The sequence below is a fragment of the Trichosurus vulpecula genome, chromosome 5, assembly GCF_011100635.1.
Source record: "Trichosurus vulpecula isolate mTriVul1 chromosome 5, mTriVul1.pri, whole genome shotgun sequence".
In the NCBI taxonomy this organism is placed as follows: domain Eukaryota; kingdom Metazoa; phylum Chordata; class Mammalia; order Diprotodontia; family Phalangeridae; genus Trichosurus; species Trichosurus vulpecula.
The window spans coordinates 69,814,417-69,826,873 of NC_050577.1; the positions used below are offsets into that span (position 1 = coordinate 69,814,417).

General features: G+C 38.7%; 1 protein-coding gene across 2 annotated transcripts in view; it reads left to right on the top strand.

Moving 5' to 3' along the window:
- The first annotated feature begins 8,457 nt into the window (after nucleotides 1-8,457).
- Nucleotides 8,458-12,457, top strand: part of SVIL (supervillin) — a 234,524-nt gene continuing 230,524 nt past the window's right edge. For both annotated transcript variants that reach the window (XM_036758584.1, XM_036758589.1), the window contains exon 1: nucleotides 8,458-8,559. The gene's annotated coding sequence lies outside the window, so the exon portion shown is untranslated. The remainder of the gene's footprint in view (nucleotides 8,560-12,457) is intronic.

The window sequence follows — 12,457 nt, forward strand, 5'->3', positions numbered from 1 at the left end:
AAAATGGAGATAATTATAGCATCTAATTTCTTGGGTTTTGTGATTGGATTAAATGAAATAATATTTGTAAAAGACTTTATCAGTGCTTGTTATTATATTAAGCAGCTAGACTGCGTGGTAAATAGTGTCAGACTTGGCATCAGAAAGATCTGAATTAAAACCCTACCTCAGACAATTAATACTGTGTAACCCTGGGCAAGTCACTTTATATCAGCCTCAGTTTCCATTATTTGTAAATATAAGGAGAATAATAGAGCTTTCTTCACTGGGTTGTTGTGAGGATCAAATAAGAGAAAATATTTAAAGTATTCTGCAAACCTTAAAATACTATATAAGTGCTAGTTCTTGGCATTATTTAATATAGCTGCCCTGATCGTACTGTTGAGGAAACTGAGACCTAGAGAAGGGGAGGGGCTTGTTTATGGTCATACAAACAGTAATTCACAGAGATAGGGTTTGAACCCAGATCTTTTTGACCCCAATCTGAAGTGCTTTACTTTACACCAAGATAATGCCAAGCTTTCTTCTTTCTCTTTATTCCCTAAAGAGGAAAAGTCCTTGCCTGTCTAATAGAGGCTGAAATTTGTGGAGTATGTGTACTAAGAGAAATAGGACAGTAATGGCTTCAAATAATTCAGTAGTACATAGGGGTTCTGATTCCCTATGCTATTCATGTTGCCCAAATTTCTTGGGCCATCAGACCAGCCTTGGAGTTTCCAGAGCCCCGACTTCTGAGGATTGGTCATAGTCTATACAATGTAACTAAAGGTAGAATTAGGGGCAGGGCCAAGGCAAAGCTGATGGATGGGTCAGACGTCACTGGGCTTCTTCCTCCTCCTCTTCCCTAGAGAAATGCAGGTTTTTCTGCGGGCTACTGGGCAGATAGCCAGAGGCCCTCTGGAGCAATACAACCCTGAGCTTATGGTAACTTGAGTGCTGGCAGCATGAGAACCACTTCTCATTACCTGATAGTCTGTTGTATGGCTCTGGAAGAAGCACAGACTTCGTTATCAAATGGCTAATGAGGATGTTATTGGAAGCTGCTTTCTAACTAAGCTGGCTAGCGATGCTTTAGAACTTGATCCCTATTAATATCAATGGGCAATTAAGGTATACTTGGGAAATCAGAAAATAGAGGAGTTGGGTTTTCATAAGTATGAAACAGAACACATTGACAGATCCATAAATATATTTTGAAATTCAGAAACCAAGCTGTCCTCCAGACTGTTCTTCGTAATCATATAAAATATAATAGAAAATAACAATATTTATGCAGTACTCTCATGTTTATGGAGAACTTTTCTAGCAACTCTGTGAAATATGAAGTGTGTTGTATGTATGTATGAAGTAGTTGCATGAGCATTAACTGTCTTCATTTTACAGGTAGGGAAACTGAGGCTCAGAAGGCTTGCCCAGGGTCACATGAGCTAGTAAGGTTTGAATTGGAGGCCAGATCTCTTAACCATAAATCTAGTGCTCTTTCCACCACTCTACATTGCCTCTCATCTCCTGCTTCTGGGGTATTGTAGGCCCAGCCTCATTCCCCATCTCAAGATTGGCTTATGCCTATCTATGCTCTGCCTCCTTTCAGCTCCAGAAATACTCTGCTTATACTGTGTGTGTGCGTGCGTATGCGTATATATGTGTGTGTGGTGTTTGGTGCTTTGTTTCTTTGTTTCATGTGTTTGTTTTGTCTCCCCAGGAGACAAATTCGCAAGTTCAGGTCATAATCTCCCCAATCTTCTATTTCTTTTCCCCTTCCCCTCCTTCTCTAAACACAAATAGAGCCTTCTTCCTCAGTGCTCTAGGGATTCACTTAACAGTTGTGGTTGCCTGGCTCTCCTGATTGATACACAATGAAGCTGAAATTCAAAGCATGTCTGGTGATATTGAAATTGATTTGGGATACTACTCCTGATTAATCTTTGACTCATTTCCCCAAAGCTCTCTATGACTTGTGGTGATTCTTGAGAAAACTAGTAAACCCAGACTTTGTTTTTGATGTCTAAGTTTCTCATTTGGGATTTTCTCAGCACTGCTATTACTTTTAGCTATGCTTAAATATCCACTTAGGAAGTACAACGTAAAGATTTAATGGTTTGGTTCATTCAAGGATCATATCTAGTTATACTTTTTTATGGTATAATGGGAAAAGCACTAGGCTAAGACATCTGTGATTGGGTCCTAGATCTCTCTCAGCCCTAACAAATCATTTAACCCTCCTCTACTTCTCATATCCATTCATTCACTAAGTACTCTCAATCCTACTTCTGAAAAGTTTTTCACCTGTATTTCCCCTCCCACTCCCCTGCACCTCCCCTCCCCCATTGCTATTCTTGCCACTTAATTTAGAATCCTTATTACTTCTTGCCTGGATGATGGCAGTGGCCTCCTAACTGGTTTAACTGCCTCCACTCTTCTCATTTTACAGTTGAGGAAACCTGAAGCCAAGAGAGGTTAAGAAGCTTGCCCCCAGATCACATGTGTAGTTAGTGGAAGGGCTGGGACAAGGATTCTGATGTTGTCTACCTCCCAGGGCCATCTTCATCCCATTACCTTTTACACATCTTCCCAAATTTAAAAAAAAAAAACAACCCACCCACGTGAACAGCATCCCCCAAACCCAACAACTGTTAACCAAAGGATAGAGACATCTTAGCCAAGGAAGACTTAATGACCCCAGGCTAATGTTGTTCATTTTGATTGGAACTTTGTGAAAAAGTTCTTCCTTTACAAAGGTATAGCTAAGCACTTTAATTTCCTCATCCTTAAAATAATCATAGATGTTTAGGGGTTTGTAGGGAAATCACTTAAGCCTGTGGTAAGTTTTAGCCACTTAAATATTCCCTTGAATATGATGCAAGTGGGGAAAAAATCCATTTAATGCTTATCTAGTACCCACTCCTGATTTTAATTTAGGCAATTTAAAATAACATTGTTTGGGCTTTTCATGTACATTATAAATGTTTTTGGGTACAGCAAACCTTCAAATAGTTATCAACTTGTACATTTTGGTCAAACTACAAGGGTGTGCTACCCTGGAATATTCTACTTTTTTTTTTCTAAATTGAAATGCTGTAAGAAAAAGTCTTCTTTTTTAATCATTGTCACTATTAATAATAAAGTAATAATTCAAATATGTTGTCACATTGAAAAATTATGGAATATAATGGCTAGAGAGAAAGTCACTGAATATCCCTGTACTCCCAAGAAACTCTAAATAAACTATAAACTTTGCCTTGAGGGGAACTCCTTACAGTGATGAAATCTTAGGTCAAGGCAGCCACCTTTCCATTCTCTTTCCCCTCATCTTCTGAGTTCTTACTGTATTTTTGATGAGTTTGCAATGAAAGGTTAAACTGACTCTGACTTTCTGAACCCAGCGAGGCTATAGGTGTATAAATCTCTTCTTGGTTTTATTCTTTGTTCTGTTTGTGATCCTGTCAGGTTAAACTTGGACTAAGAGAGGAGAGGAAAACCAAAAGCCCAAATCTATTTCAAGATGAGCATGATTGAATATGTTTGGTGTCTATCATCTTTAGATTACTTTGTTTCATGCACATCCTAACATGTTAGAGCTCTTAGGTGATTTAGTCAAATCTCCTTGGTTTGAGAAAGAGAAATGTTAGGCTTTAGTTCTGATTTATTTCAGAAGTAGATTTGTAAATGGTCAGAATTTATAGAAATTGATGTTCCTATGATCAGTTCCCCCAAATAAATACATCATTGGTATAGGTAATATTTATGTTTATAGATTGGAGTTACGATCTAATCAAGCAAACAAGCATTTATTAAACATCTAACGTGTGTTAGGTTCTGGGAATAAATGATAAAAAAGAAACTACCTGTTCCTGCCCTCAGGTGACTTAAATTCTATTGGAGGAGATGCATTCATGTATAAGTATATACAGTCTATCTATATCTATATCAAGCTGTTCTTCTGCTTGAAGTTGGCTTCATAACAGGGTCAAATTTTGAAGGTCCACAACAGCAGTACCAGGTTAAGATGAGACATGTTGGTCAAAAGTGAAAAAGTAGAATGAATATCTATGAATTGGCTCATTTTTGCCAGAAACTTTTATGAACTTTAAAAAATGTTTTGAGGAAAAATGATAGCTTTATGAGACTTCAGGGACCTGTGGTTTCATCATTCATTTGACTGCCTCTGCTAACATAGATCAAAACCACTCTGCTGTTGTAGACTTTCTTTTTAAGTTTCTACTGCTCAAAAAAGAAAATTCATAGCCTGGTAGCCAATCTGTTGGTGATGAGCCCCACTGAACTTTGCTGGGCTGCTTTTCAGCAAATATGTAGTTAATATTTAGGCCCATACTTGAGGTCTTTCCAGGACCTGTTAGAGCTTGTAATTCCTTATAACCTTTGAAAACCCATGGTTGCTTCCACGAAATTATAAGGCATTGGAGCGTGATTTTAGTTGAGCGCATTAATGCTCAAAATAAGGAACAAAAGTTCAAATCTAGCATCTGCCTCAATTTCTAAACATGGTCATGGTGTTTTTACTTAACTGTACAAAAATCGACCATTGCAGAATGCCTGGGTCTAGTTGGCATGTCATCACCCGAGTTCTTATGAGAAAGAGAGCACTGAATTTGCTAAAGACAGAATCATTGCATCTTTGAGTTAAAAGTGGTCATCTCACAGAATGCCTTGTTCGATGTTGGAATCCCCACTATATTTCTGAGAAGTGGTCACCCAACTTCTCCTTGAATACTTCCAGTAACAGGGAGCTGGCTACTTCTTGAGGCAGCTCTTCCATTTTTAGATAGGAAATTTGTTAGAAAATTCTTCCTCTTGGTGAGCTGAAGTCTACAACTGCCCTTCATGGATCTTAATTCTGCCCCCTTGAGGTCAAAGAGAAAAAGGATTCTTCATCCATTCTGCAGCATTCATTTGCAACTTAAATCTTCCTGCAGGCTAAACAGTTGCTTCTGCTATCTTTTTGACATAATCCTTTGGACAGCCTCCAGTTTGTCTATGGTCCACTTAAAATGTGGTGCCCAGAACTGAGCACAATAGACAGGGTGTAGCCTGACCGGGAAAGAATAGATGTCATTTCCTTTGTTCTGGACATATTTCTATTAATGTGATCTAAGATTAGTTGAACTTTTTTGGCAGCCTGATCATGAGCTTCTAGTCAACTAAAATTGCTGGATTTCTTTCTGTCACTCAGTGTTAAGCTATGTTTCCCTCTTCTGTGACTGGGCACCTGGTTTTATGAACCCTAGAGGAGGACTTGGATCATGTGGACCCTGCCCAATATCATGGGCTGTTTTTTTTTAATCGGTTATTCAGCATTTAAACTGCTCTTCCAGCTTCATTCTATCTGAAAATTTGATAAACAGACACTTATATTTTCATCCATCTGAGAAGTGAACTCTTTCATGAAGGTTTTCTTGCTCCCTCTTGACGAAAATGACCCCTTCCTCCTCAAATTTCTTGTAGAATCTTGTCTGACCCTTAACACTAACCACATTCTGCCTTGTATTGCATTTATTTTGTGTGTGTGTCTTATCCACCCTCTGAGACAAGAGGCAGCCTGGACACTTTCTAGCTGTGTGATCATGGGCAAGTCCTACAACCTCTCTGAGCTTCAGATTTGTTTGTTTGGTTTTTTAGATAGGGATAATGATACTCTTGTTAGGTCTCTCTGGTTTTCTGCTGGGAGCACTTGGCAGCCCTTATAATACTTTGTAAATGTGAGTCATTATCATAAGCCCCTTGAAGGCAGAGACTTTTGTTTCTTTTTATCCCCCAAATCTAGCTCTGGATCTCATTTGTTGCAGGCACTTAATTAATGTTCATTTGAATTACATTTTTTGTTGAAGGGCACCAGCTAAATCAATACTTCTGTAGAGCAGGTGATCACTAAATTATATTAATCCACCTAACAGTACTTCCAGTCCATATTTCTCTCTACAAAGGTTATCTTGAGAGCCTTTGCTAAACATTGCATTGAAATCCAGATATATTATCAACTATCAAAAAAAAAAAGAAAAAAGAAGGAAAGGAAGAAAGGAGGCTGGTTTCCCATGACTACTCAGGGAACCAACAGGATGCAAACTTTAATACTCACCTTTCTGAGACTATTAGATAAGCCATGTCTAGGATTTGGCAAGGAATCAATGCCAAGTTCACCAATTTATTTATTGTGGGAAATTATCTGTCCCACTCATGGCAGAGGTATATAATACCTTACTGTTAGAATTATTATCAACTTATATGTATCATTTACATAACGATCAAAGATGTGCCAATTATTTTCTCTCAACTATCCTGTGAAAGCAGGTAATCTATGCACTACTATCCCTGAGAAACTAAGTCCATAAGAAACTAAAGTTCAGAGAGAGGTCAAGTGACTTGCCCAAGTCAAACCTTTGTTTAGGTAGAAGGTCCAGGCTCTTCCCCCTACACACGGCTGCCATTTCCACCCGTGACCTCTGTGATAGGTGCTGTGAGGGCTACCAGAAATAAGAAGGCATTGATCCTGCTCTTAAAGAATTTACAGCCTGGGTGATAAGATAGGAAATTAACACAAAACAATAATATGAAAGCCAAATATCAATGCAAACATTTTAAATAAAAAATTATTAGGAAGATTTTCCTTGCATCACCTATTGGTTTGGGTTCTATCCTCTAGGGCCAAACAAAGCAAACCTAATCCTTGCTCCTCAAGATATCCCTTAAGGTTCTTGAAGACAGTCATCAAGTCCTCCCTAAGCCTTCTTTTCCCTAAGTGAAACATTCCTGGTTCCTTCAAGTAATTCTCCTATTACAAAGTCACTTTCCTCTTGGACATTCTGCAGCTTGTCAATGAGAAGTCTCCTTTGTCAATGTACTTCCCCTATGAACATGGAGTCACAAGCATAGTCAATAGGAAAGAGCAATTTATTGATGGTCAAAGGGTTGGCTTTGAATCTAATCTTTGCTATTTACTGACCTTAAATTACTGGGCCTCAGTTTTCTTGTCTGTCAAATGAAGCATTAAACTAGATATCCTGTTAGCATCCTTCCATCTGTGAATCCATGTTCTTATGACCCATTGTTCAGACCAGAGAGGTAGTTACATGAATGACCTCATTCCTTGGTGGTTTATCTAAGTGATAATCTTAGATAACCCTTGTTCTATCTCCCCTTCCCTTAGATGAGATCCTCTTCACTAATTTTATGAATGACAAGGAATGGAAAGCTGTTTGGGGTAAAGGATGATCATTTTTCAGATAATAGTACTGGCTTCTGACAACAGGTGGCAGTGATGTCTGAAGGGCTGACAGCTCTTGAGCTGCCATTCATGAGCTGGGCAAAGGAGAAGTACAGGTATATTCAGCTCTTGGCTGTTACCCTCAGTCTTTCCCACATAGGGCATAATCACCCCTCTGCTAAGAAGGCACTTTGGGAACAAAAATCTACGAGCACAAAATATTTGTAACGTCTGCTCCTCGAGTAATGAATAAGTATATCATGAATGTAATAAAATCTTGTTTGTTTTTTACTAACACATACTTTTAGTTTTTTTAAAGTCCTTATAATTCTTCACTCGCAGTCTTGGATAGGGAGGTCTGAATGATGAGAATACCTTGCTAAGAGCTAAGACCTTTTCACTTAAAAAAAAGAAAAGAAAAAACAATTCACTTCTTGCTCCATATCCAGTGCAGTTGAAAAGAAGGCTAATGAGTGCTTTTAAAGTACCTACTAGGAGCAGGACATTGTTCTAGGCACTGGGAGAGATGCATCATTTAGGGAAAAGGTCATCTTTTTCCTCTTGGATCTTTCTAATTTAGTAGTGATGTGGAGCATAAGAATAATCATGATAATAAAAAAAGCCAAACAGATGTCACAGCCTTCATTTTGCATAAGGATGGATTAAGTTTCAATGTCAACATAATAGTTCTTGTGGTTGCCAAGGTACATAGAACTTTGCATTATTCATGAAACAGGATAACTTTAATTGACAGTGTCTGCTCAAGGTGTGTCTCAGTGATAAACCTAGTCAATATGTAACCTGAAAATAAATTGCTAGTTGTTCTGAAATTTGAACTTAGTATCCAGCTAAGTCGAAATGAATAAGTAGCAAATAAAATACTTTGGCTTTCAAAGTTAATAGCTATTTAGTAGAACTCTAGCAAGTTGGAAATGGGTGCGAAGTTTTGGTATGGCTGGACTGAGATGTTTGGGCATGGATCCCATTGATCATTTAAAGACTATAGAAAAAAAAATCCTGGTGCTTTTACTTGTTTTGATGGGACTTTCCTTCAAGAAATTGTAGCAATTAGCCATAGTGGTCATTCAGAAAGAGCTGACTTTGGGTTTATTATATTGAAGTTGGCATTTTTATAGTATTTTAATGTTTGCAAAGTATTTTATACATATCTCATTTGGTGCCCCTGCTACCTACTTCAAAGAGTTGTGAAAGATTGTTATTCTTATTTTTACAGATGAAGAACTGAGACTCAGGAAGTATGGTGCATCAGAAAAAGCTCTGACTGGAGTCAAAGGACCTTCATTCAGATCTAGCTTCTAACACAGCCTGCGTAACCTTGGGTAAGTCATTTCCCTTACTTGGATCTCACATGTCATTTGGGGGGGTTGGAGTATGTAGCTTTTGAGATCCTTTTCAGCTCTACATCTATCATCTTATGAGCATATGGAAGGTTAGGTGACTTACCCAAGGTCACATAGCTAGTAATGGCAGACCCAAGATTCCAACCCATGTTTCCAATGTCCTTTCCACCAGACCGTTTCATGCTTAAGTGTTCTCTCCAGTTAGGGGTTGGGTAGCTTAAGATACCAAAACAAATGCCTATTGGACAACATCAGACGCCCGTTGTACATTGGATGTCCCACATGCATCTAAAACTCAGAATGCTGTCTCTATCCCCATCTCTTGCTTCTTCTTAACTTCTGCAGGGCACCTCCATTTCTCCATCACCCAGGTTCTCCTCAGGAAACATCCTCTACCCTTTACCCTCACTTCTCTCTCCTCTATATCCAATCATTTTGGAGAGCAATTTGAACTGTGCCCAAATATAAAAGTGTGCATTCCCTTTGGCCCAGTAATACCACTTCTGGGGCTCTATCCCAAAGAGATCATACAAATGGGAAAAAGACCCACATGTGCAAAATATTTATAGCAGCTCTTTTTTGTTGGCAAACTATCGGAAATTGAGGGGATGTCCATCAATTGCCAACAATCAGTTGCCAAGTCTTGTCAGTTCTACTCCATCAATATGTGTTGCACCTGGTCCCTTCTCTCCATGCCTACTGCTACCCCTGGTTCAGGACCTCATCACTTCTCATCTGGACTAACAGTAGCCTCATTGATCCACTCCACATCTGTCTTCCCTCTTCAATACATCCTCCACTTAGTTGCCAAATTGATATTCCCATTGGACCATGAGCTCCTTGGGAGTAAGAACTGTCTTTTACCTTTCTTTGTATTCCCTAGCATAGTGCCTGGCACATGATGGCTAGTCTATGCCATTCTATCATTTTCTTACATACCTTTGCACAGACTCTTTCCCATTCCTGGAATATACTCCCTCATTACTATTACCTTTCACTATTAACTTCAAATCTCTTAATATGGCTTTGGTTTGAATTGGGCTGTAACTTCCTCTTCTGGAAGTTGAAAGACTTGAACTTGATGTCTGGGTTACTTCATATATTCTAGCCCAAGTGGGGTTCTATCCTCCGTCCTCTCCCTCCTTCCCCACCCCCACCCTAATCCCTATCAATCTTGTGATTTGGGTAAACAGGTTTTTGCCATAAACCCATAGCACTCTCATCAGAGTCCTTGGGGGAACACAGCTAATCAGATAATTGAATGGTATCATTGAAATACCTGTAATTATAGTTTAGTGAGATTCTCTATGTCCTTAGGCAATGTACTAACTTGAGCATTATCCTCATTTTAAATAGGCAAATCAGAAATTAAGGTTAAATAAAGGCAGTAGGATTGACTAATATAAGGAATGCATGTCAAAGATCAAGCCATGGACATGATAACATAAGCCTTAGTTTTTTAGTTGTATCTGACTGTTCTAGGATTGATCTGGTCTCTACATTTTTTGAAAAGAGAAATGAGACTGGCAAGAATTTTCCGTGGACTTTTTTGGGCAGAAGAAAAAAGAGGAGCTTTTCCTAGATTCTCAAATGTCTGCTTGAATTTGCAATTTCTCTTTGATGTTTGTAATATAGCTGTCCCAAAATAAATCCATAATCTACAGATGAGGCTTGGATTAAAGTAAACTTAAGGGTTTCTTGAAAAGTTTGAGGGAGAAATAGGGGAAAGGTCAGGAAGAGTGCTCCATGGTGAGGACTGTACCACCCTCTGCTGTCATCTCCTACCCCCCAAGCCAAGTTCCTACCTTCCTCAATGTCTTCGAATTTTTTTCTTCAGAACCCCACCCCCTATAGCCATCTTTGGTGGCTTCAGGATTTGATGGATGACCCTCTTAACATCCTAACCTCAATTCATCAACTTCCTCAACCTCCACAACTCCATCTCCAGTCTGCCTAAACTATCAGAGTGGTTACACTTTGGAATTCATCATCCAGAAATGACTCCACATTCAAGATCCTGCATTCCTAGCATTAAAAACAAAAAGCTTTCATCGAATATTTAAGGCCTTCTATAATCTCACTTCAGCCAACCTTAATCTTACTGTGACTCTTCATCATATTTATGTTCCAGCCAAACTGGACTCCTATTGCTTGAACTCAACTTGCGTTCTCTTGACTCTATGTATTTCCACAAGCCTCTTCTCTACAATGAACTCCAGCTACATCTTACCCCATTGAAATCCTTCTCTTTTTCTCTGTGGTCCAGCTTTTGGGTATCATGCTCTCCATAAAACGTTTCTTGATCCCCCAACTAAAAGGGATATATCTCCCTTTATATTTTAAGTATTTTTTTCTTAATTTCTCCTTTGCTCCTCCTTTCATATTTTACCTTGTATAAAATACCTGTAAGTGATTTTTTTTTCTGATTCCTCCCTGATTGACTCTAATCTCCTTGAGGGCAGTTACCATACTTCTTTGGAGGCCATGTGTTGTAGTGGATAGTTTGGGATTGCAATCCTGATGACTTGGCTTCATCACCTAATACCTAGTTGACCTTGGTCAAGTTATTAAATTTCTTTGTTTTTCACAAAATTCCATAAAACTTATTATCAGAGGCTCTGAGTTTGAATTTCAACTCTGCCACATGCTACCTGTGTGACCTTATCCTCCCTGGGCCTTAATTTCCTCATCTGTAAAATGGACTTGGACTAGATGGACCCTCTCAGCTCTAAATTTATGATTCTATGATTTTGTCATTTTTCATCTTTGTCTCTCCATGAGGCAATTCAACAAGCATGTTTATTGCATTGAATCAATCATTTGTCCAAGGTCATAACCCAGGTCTTCTGACTCTGTCTGGAAGTCTACTATGTCACTCTGCACCCATTTGCAGGGATAACAGTAATCAGAAATAATTATTACCTCTGGAGTGGGGACAGTGAATAGCACAGTACTAAGCGTGAAGGAAATAGATATAAATGGTCTTTTTAAAGGAAAAAAAGTGGTATTATCCAATCAGTTCAATGGGTCTTTTGGAGTAATTAGTGCTATTCCAGTTAGTTATTCTAGTGATTAGTGATATTGGAATTAAACACCTTGTAAAAGAAAGGCACCTTGAGACATTGTTGGCCCCTTGGGCATACGCTTTTCTTGGCTCTGTGAGGGAGGAAGCACACTGCAGACCTTAACATGCTGCATCAATGAGACTTGTGTTGGTGGTGGTGGTATTAAAAGATCATCCATAAAATGTTATCCATCTCTAGATGGAGAACTAATGGATTCAGGGTGCAGATTGGAGCAGATTTTCCTCTCTTTCTTTTTTCTTTTCTCTTTTCCCCCTCTAGAATGTGGCTAATGCAGAAGTATGTTTTGCATGATTGTATAAGTCATAGGTATAGGTATAGGTAATGGGTATCATATTTCTTGCCTTCTCAATGGATGGGGAGAAGAGGGGGGGAGGGAAAGAATGTGGAACTAAAAATAAAATTTAAATTACAAAAAATGATCATTAAAAACCTGGTCTGGAATCCTCTGGAAAAATGAATTGTTCTGTCTAGTAGAGTTCTCTGCTGACTGAATCTTTAAGCTCTAGAACTTTATATTTTAATGACTGGATAGAAATCTCTGTAAAATTTCATTTACTATGGAAGAGTGGAGCCAGAAATCCTGAGTTGAAATCTTACTTCTGATGTGCTTATTACTTGTGACCTTAGACAAGTCACTATCCTCCCTGGACTTCTCTTTCTTCATCTGTAAAAATAAGGGGGTTGGGCTGGCTTTTACCCATTATTGTTCACCTTGGTGGGAGGGGGAGATCAGAGTGGGTAGATGGCTTGCCTTGTTATAGCTAATGCAGTAGAGATGGAATCTCATAGAA